At 43.8% G+C, this 8,637-nt stretch overlaps 1 pseudogene; it reads left to right on the top strand.

The window, feature by feature from the left end:
* The first annotated feature begins 955 nt into the window (after positions 1-955).
* On the top strand, positions 956-2,282 carry Gm5461 (annotated as a pseudogene).
* Positions 2,283-8,637: the final 6,355 nt, after the last annotated feature.

The following is an 8,637-nucleotide window of genomic DNA, read 5'->3' as shown; positions in this document are numbered from 1 at the left end:
CATGACAGCTCACAACTCCAGTCCCACAGGGCCTGGTGCTCTCTTGTAGCCTCTGTGGGTACAAGTCATGTGTGTATAAGTCCATACATTCAAGCAAATACACATTTTAAGATACTTTTAAAAAAAAGCCAAACTGAAAATTTTACAGGTATAAGTAAGTAAGTCGGTGTTTGATAGGCTAGAAGCCTTTGAGGAGACATTAGTCCTCCTGTTTGCATCCACACTGTACTTCGGGGCTCCAAGTAGGAGTGTTCTGGAGATGCATTGGCTTCTCTAGTGTTGACTTCCGTGTACTTGATCGTAAATCCACCTTGGCTTATTCTTTTGAGGAAGTACGAAAGCCTGTGACTGTTAATCTCAAAGATGGGAGGAGAAAGATCACTGACCAAATTAATTGGCCAAATTAATTAAAGCAAACAATTAATTAAAGTAAGGTTCTTTTTTGTTTATTATCATTATTATTATTATTATTATTATTATTATTATTATTTTAATTTGGGCTACCTCTCCTGTAAGGCAGAGTTCAAGAGGTCAGCTTTGGACATGAGGAAGACAAAGTTTTTATAGCTCAAAGGTAGAAGGTTTCCAAATGGGGTATTTAGAAATAGGCGGGGTTACAGGGGCAGAACATAAGCATGACACATCAGTCATAATAACCTCCTGAAACAAAGACGCGATTCCAAGGGGGGCATAAGGTCATGGCAGCCTTTTAAAACCACGATTGGATTGTAAGATGGCTGCACTTTTCTGAAACAAAGATATGGTTATCATTTTCTGGAACAGGCAGTACAGAACCATTTGTAATTAAGGTTGGGCATAGCCCAATCCTTGAGAAACAGAGATTTAATCATAAACTGGAATAAACCTAGTTTGTGTTTACTATAAGATAGCTTTTAAGCCTAAGATGGAGGCAGGGTGGGGCACGTTCGTTATCGTATTCCTTTCTGCTCTTTGACGCTGCCGAGGAAGCATGGCTGAAGGCTCTCGTAACCCTGCCATCATGTCTAAATCAGAGGCTCCCAAGGAGCCAGAACAGCTCGGAAGCTCTTCATTGGAGGGCTGAGCTTCGAAACAACCGACCAGAGTCTGAGGAGCCATTTTGAGCAATGGGGAACACTAACCGACTGTGTGGTAACGAGAGATCCAAACACCAAGAGATCCAGGGGTTTTGGGTTTGTCACATACGCCACTGTGGAAGAAGTGGATGCTGCCATGAATGCAAGACCACACAAGGTGGATGGAAGAGTTGTGGAACCCAAGAGAGCTGTCTCAAGAGAAGATTCGCAGCGACCAGGTGCCCACTTAACTGTGAAAAAGATCTTTGCTGGTGGTATTAAAGAAGACACTGAAGAACATCACCTACGAGATTATTTTGAGCAGTATGGGAAGATTGAAGTGATAGAAATTATGACTGACAGAGGCAGTGGGAAAAAGAGGGGCTTTGCTTTTGTTACCTTTGATGACCATGACTCTGTGGATAAGATTGTTATTCAGAAATGCCATACTGTGAATGGCCACAACTGTGAAGTAAGAAAGGCCCTGTCAAAGCAAGAGGTGGCTAGTGCTTCATCCAGCCAGAGAGGTCCCAGTGGTTCTGGAAACTTGGGTGGTGGTCGTGGAAGCGATTTTGGTGACAATGACAATTTTGGTTGAGGAGGGAACTTTAGTGGTCGTGGTGGCTTTGGTGGCAGCCATGGTGGTGGTGGATATGGTGGCAGTGGGGATGGCTATAATAGATTTGGCAATGATGGAAGCAGTTTTGGAGGTGATAGAAGCTACAATGATTTTGGCAATTACAACAATCAGTCTTCAAATTTTGGGCCGATGAAGGGAGGAAACTTTGGAGGCAGGAGCTCTGGCCCTTATGGTGGTGGAGGTCAGTACTTTGCTAAACCATGGAACCAAGGTGGCTATGGAGGTTCCAGCAGCAGCAGTAGCTATGGCAGTGGCAGGAGGTTCCAATTACATACAGCCAGGAAACAAAGCTTAGCAGGAGAGGAGAGCCAGAGAAGTGACAGGGAAGCTACAGGTTACAACAGATTTGTGACCTCAGCCAAGCACAGTGGTGGCAGGGCCTAGCTGCTACAAAGAAGACATGTTTTAGACAATACTCATGTGTGTGGGCAAAAACTCCAGTCACTATTTGTGACTAATTGCATAACAGGTTCTTTTACTTTCTGTTCTGTGGAAAGTGTAAAGCATTCCAACAAAAGGTTTTACTGTAGACCTTTTTCACCCATGCTGTTGATTGCTAAATGTAATAGTCTGATCATGACGCTGAATAAATGAATAAATGTGTCTTTAAAAAAAAAAAGATGGAGGCAGGCTGACCGTTCACATCTGAAAACGATCACTGTTCTGTCACCAAAGTGGGTTTATAGTTTGATTGGATATGAGATTGTTGTTTGGAAATAATTCTCCTTAGGCTGTGTATATGTGTTCTTGGGTGTGTTCTTATTTTGAAGTGATTTTAGACTCACAGAGGAGGAGTCAAGCCATGTAGAGTTCTACCCTATGGCTTTACCCTTTTCCGCTCCATGTTGGCATCTCATATAGGCACATATTGTCCAAAGGAGGAAATTAACTTTCATGTGCTGTGCTTTTCTGCACTGCAAACTAGGTTTCACCAGTGTCTCCAAAAAAATGTCATCCTGTTTTTCCAGGATTCTACACTGCATGTTGGGTGTTCTAATCTGGGCTGGGTCCTGGGTCTTTCTTGGTTTCTCATGACATTGACATTCTGCAGAATGTTGTCGAGTTTGGATTTGTCTGAGGCTTTCCTTGTGATCACAGTGAGTCAGATTTAGGGAAAGGACATTGCCAAGGCCTTTGTCTGTGCATCAAACCAGGGAGATATGAAGCCTATAGGACTCATTACTGGAATGAATGAAAATTCCTAGATAGTTGCTGTGTCTACAAAGTGCAGTTGACTTCGAACTTCAGGATGTGGGGGTGTTGAAATGTTACAGGTCTAGAACCCAAACTACAGTTTCTCTTGGGCCGTCTCTAGCTGAATAGCCGTTCCTTACCTTGCTTCGTATTAGATTTATCATCTCATGACTAACAGATAAAGCTAGACCTAATAATGTTCTGATCAAAAGATAAAAAACTTGCCGGGCGTGGTGGTGCATGCCTTTGATCCCAGGAGGCAGAGGCAGGTGGATTTCTGAGTTCGAGGCCAGCCTGGTCTACATAGTGAGTTCCAGGACAGCCAGGGCTATACAGAGAAACCCTGTCTCGAAAAACCAAAAAAAAAAAAAAAAAGATAAAAAACTTTTAGAATGTATTAGCAAATCTTAGTTTCCCACCAACTGAAGGGCAAAGAATGTTGTCACACAGAATCCAAGGGCCTATAACAGTTTTCCTAGCTTGCTATAACCCTGGCCTGGAACATGTGACTACAACTCCCCACATAAGAAACTGTGACCTGTGGTCATGAGCACAGAACAGAGTTCTCCATGCTAATGAGATACCTAGATGAGCTGGTCCTGAGGGTTTAGCCAATAAGCTTCCCTTTCCAGACATTCCTTCCTGCAAAAGGCATTTAATTTCTGGACCATCCCGAGGAAGTTGTATGCACTCACTTTCCATGATGAACAGTGAATAAAAAGTATGTACAAACAAGGACTGTCTCTCTCATCAGGAACCACCATGGGGGGAGGTGTGGGGAAGCCTTCATTGTACAGAGCTGCACCCTAAGTCTCAATCATAAGCCCAACACCTAATGGCAGAATAGGGTGGAGGGTAGTCCAGCTTTCTGAGGAACCACACTTATCACATGGCAAAAGTGGCTTCTGCATTTTCCCACTATAACATGTGACAGGGCAAGATAGTGAGGAGGTTTCATTATGTATTCTTGCTGAGAGAACTTTAGGTTTTAAGTAGATGTTATTTCCTTGATAGAGAATCCTGTGGGAAATTACTCAACTATTCTAGGAACCCAAGGTCAAGCTACCCCAGCTAACTGCTTATCTTAGCTTCTGTTAAACTGCCTGCTTGAGCAAACTGTCCCCCTGCAGCTGTAGAGTGAGATACCGGGATGTTGTTTTTTGCCTTTATAAATCTTTTACACTAAACACCCAGAACTGCACTTAAGTTCTGAATACCTAAGTGTAGATAGTCCAGCTGGCTGGAATGAAGACTTTCAATTGGCTATAGACTGTGTGTGTCTACGCAGCCATGTTTGGTGGATTTCCCATAGCCACATTTTTTTGTTGTTGTTGTTGTTTTATTTGTTTGCTTGCTTGTTTTTGAAACAGGCCTCACATAGCCCAAGCTAGCCTCAAACTTGCTATGTAGCCAAGGATGACCTTGAACTCCTCATCTTCATACCCCCTCTTCCCAAATGGCGAGCCTGTGGGTGTGAACCACTATACCTGGCTAAGATTATTTCTGCAACAGTAAGTGTTGCTGAGCAGACTTTGAGATTGTACAAATACTCAGCGTATCTAAAGTTTTCACTATGTAATTTTAAGCATCCGTGGATGAATCTTACCTGCAACAGTTATTACTAGAATATTCTAGGGTGAGTTTCTGTTCCTTTCATTCCTTTTACACTTATGAATTGACATTTTCTTGTAAGGTAGAGCCATCCCTTTTTCTTCAAACTTAGCCATCTGATTATTAACATAGCAGCATAGACTTGGACTCTATCTGTATCTTAGCTTGTGGATTCTAATACAGGCTTACTGTTTACATTGTCCATAGAATTTTGAAGATCCTTTGGAGAGTTCTGTGTTATTGTCATTAAGGAGTTTGATGACATTTTAATTCTTACATATTTTTCTAATTTTTCTGTATTTAAAAATGAAGGAGGGAATGGGGAAATACTGTGGACATGGGGAAGGCTTGTCATCTGGAGACCTTTAAGTCCCAATGTTGATGTTCAGCTGATCAGGATCTTGGTCCTGGTAAAGGGTACATGTGTTCTCTGTCAGTCAGAGCGGGAAAGGTCCCGACAGCCTCTGATCAGCTCATGGTCTTCCTCTCACTTCTCCAGTTTCTGATGTTAAGCTTCCTCAATGCTCCCTCTGAGCATGGCCAACAGAGAAGAAACCAATAGCGTTCTGCTCAGTGACTCAGTGACAGAGGGGCAATGGCTGCGGGAATGAAGTGAGAGGGTGGCCCGAGGGTCATGTTCCCTTTCCACTTCCTACCAGTTCCTGTGACATGTCCTGAGAGCTCTAAATTTTGGAGCCTAACTTCCGTGTCATTCAAGAGTGTGGTCTCTGAGATGTGCCTCTAAAGCTCAAATGCTGGGTGTGAATCACTCAAGTGTCTGAATGTCTCTGTGCTTTGTCTCTAAAACGAGGGTAGAAACTTCTTGTACTTAGGCACCTCAGATAGGCTAATGCTGCCTCCCCTCATACCTGTGTGTGGCAGAGAGGAAGTCCCCTGAGCTGCACAGACAGTGTCCATACCTATAACACTGAACCTTGGCCTTTTTGTCCTGTGAACTATTTGCACATGCTATGATTTCATTGTTTATCTCAACACTGCTCCCCCCCCTCCCAGCTTTTATGAAATTTTTCTTTTCTTTTCCTTTCTTCTTTTGCTGTCCTTTGAATTCCCGTATTGCCTGTCTGACGAGGTTCCGAGATAGAGTGCAGTCAAATGTGTGTATGCATGTTAGTACTTAGGCTAAGAAGGCAATGATTTTCTCTCCTTGACTTCCCTATAGACACCCTACCCCCACCCCAAATTAGGGGTTACGCATTAATGACCATGTGCTTGTCTTCCCAGAGCCAAGGCAGCCTCAGAGTCAGGCCTGGCCTTGTTTCTGGTGTTATCTAGATGCTGATTGCATGGGGCCAGAGGTGGACCTGCAGGAGAGTGTCCCTGAGGTCCTCCCAGAGCTGCTGATTCATCCTGGCTTATAGGACACCAGGCCTAAGTTGAGGCCACACACTTGTGTAAGAGCCTTGTGACCCAGCTGTGGCTGAACAAACAACCATCAGACTCCCTCCAGCCACCACCAGAATTTGACCCCATCTTGCCTAATAGGAAGGGTCTGTAGTGTGCTCATTCTTCTGCCTGAGACATGGGAGGAAGGCAGAAAGGACAGGGAAATTAGGAGGGTCTGAGAAGGCAGACTTTCTTTCAGGTTGACTGAAAGTCTAGAAACTTCTACTCAACTGATAGAGGTGAAATTGCCTTCAGAGACAATACGTCATTCAGTCCCTAAAGGCACCCCAAACAACGATGCTACAATGAGAAATGCTGGCTGCACGTCAAGTCTGAGGCCAGCCTGAGCTACATGAGACTCTAGAAAACAAAGCAAAACACCCTCAGCTTACACAGGGCTAAAATGTCTGTAATCTGTTGCAGGCAAAGGTGCTGCCCCTGAGAGGAGCCATTCTACAAGTCTAGGACACGGTCAGGGAAGTGTGGCTTCCCCACTGAAGGCCGCAGCTCCTTCCGGCTGCCTGGGCACCAGCGCTCTCCCTTTTAACTTCACATTGGTGCTGAGTCTTTCCTAAGCCTTACCCTACCCTAGCCTGATCTTTCTCAAAAGCTGTCTTCCGGGGCTGGAGAGATGGCTCAGTGGTTAAGAGCACTGACTGTTCTTCCTGAGTTCAATTCCCAACAACCGCATGATGGCTCACAACCATCTATAATCGGATCTGATGCCCTCTTCTGGTGTGTCTGAAGACAGCCGCAATGTACTCAATAAATAAAATAAATAAATCTTAAAAAAAAAAAAAAAAGCTGTCTTCCTGGCTTTGGGTCCCAGGAGGCCAATCACTATTGGACAGACTCTGCTGAGCTGTGAAATGGAGCTAGGCTGAGTTAGGAGATCCCCCATGAAATCCCAGCCTGAAGAGGTGCTCAGAGCCAGCCAGTTAGTCTGTGTGGCTTCCTTCAGTTTGTTCTTGGCCACACCATCAGCCTGGGGAGGTGACACCTCCATTCCCCTCGGTGCGGGTTCTAGGGGATGATAACTCAGATTCATTTTCTCCCCACAAGGGTCCCTTCCTCCCTCTGGTACCCTGTAGCCACACTTTGTCTCTTCTCAACTTAGAGCTTTGACTACCTAGAGCTCCTCCCCACAACATCTTGAAGATCCATAGGCATTAAAGTATACATGGCTTTCCAAACATGGTTTCCTGGGCCTGTAATCCCAGGTGGGGATTTCAGGATGAGGCAAATTGAAGCTTGTTCAGTGAGTTTATAAAATCAAAGAGGGATTTCAGTGTGTGGAGAGGGAGTTGGGGAGGGGAGGGAAAGGGGCAGAAGAGGGAGGGGGAGAGGGGAGGGCAGTGTGAGTCGTAGAGGTAGAGAGATTATAGTACCTATAATCAGGAGACTAAGGCTTGCAGAACACAATTTGAAGGCTAGCCTGGGCTATAACATAGGATCCTGTGAAGGGGGTTAAGCGATCTTCCTGGGGTACCTAGTTGGTGGGAGGGGAGGTGGTGATGGTCAGTTCTAATGGACTTCAGGCCCAGAGCAGTGCCTTTACCTGCACTGAGACAGCAGGGATGTGAATAGAAGGTGAGTTGTGGCTTCCTTTTGGTGGCGATTTTCTCCTAGAAGAATTTTCATGGACCACAGACATTGCTACTTTGTTTCTTTATGTCACTCACACCTGCCCTCGGTAAGTCAGCAACACAGCACCTGGCACTGAACTCCAAGAAAGGACGGGTAAAAACTGCAAAGGGTGGTGAGAGGCGTTGTCCACTTTACAATCAAGAAGCCATCTATAAACCACAAAGCCTCCTTTTATTTGAACAATGAAAGTGCTTCTATGAGACCTGGCTTGTTGGGTTTACAATTTCACGCCTGGAATAGACTACAGAAATGTCTATGTGCCCAGGCTGGGAGATGGGAGGGCTTGCTAGCTTGAGATATGGGGCAGAATTGAAAAGACTTTCTTTCTTTCTTTTTTTCCTTCCTCTCCTTTTTTTTCCTTTTTATAATATAAGGGTTTTTAAAATTTTTTATAAGTAACTTATTTGTTACAAAGATAGTTTAAAAGATAGTTTACCCAGCTAAACCACAAAACCATCAACTCAAGATATCCAAATTACGTTTTATTAATAAAACAAGTAAAAACCGATTTACCATCTTCACATAGAACTGCAGAGGAAGCTGAAAAGCAAAGCCTACTTTTAAAACACAGTGCACCAAATGCCTGAGTTTTGGGGTCCCTTGACTAATGACCTATGGTTGCCGTATTTCTTTCCATACTTACGGTGCAAAGCCGGGAGGGCAAGGCTCTGACCTTTTAAACACTCATCTGTAATAATCCTGCTTATTTAAAACTTGTGAACATTTACAGTGGGACAATCTACATTTTTTTCCTATTTTTTTTGTTATATTTCAGCACTTCCCTTAGTCCCATTCTAAGCAATGATAATTTCATAACTTTTAAAATTCATACTGTTATTTTTTCTTGATTTCATCTAGTTATATGCATTCCTGATCATATGATTATTTATTTTCCTTACAAAAATATATTGTCAAAATAAAGAGATGTTTGAGGTTGCTTCAGTGTTCAAGTCTGCTTGTTTTCTTTCTTTTTTCCAGTTTTCTTTCAGTTGTCCTAAAGAAGGCTATGTTTTATGAATACCCATGCCTGTCCTGACAGCAGGGCAGCTACGCTTCTTGCTTCTTCCCAGGAAGAAGAGGCTGTGG

This window comes from Mus musculus, chromosome 14 (genome assembly GCF_000001635.26).
Source record: "Mus musculus strain C57BL/6J chromosome 14, GRCm38.p6 C57BL/6J".
Taxonomy (NCBI): Eukaryota; Metazoa; Chordata; class Mammalia; order Rodentia; family Muridae; genus Mus; species Mus musculus.
Note: the sequence above shows the minus strand (reverse complement) of the source record. Positions and strands in the feature narration are given on the sequence as shown.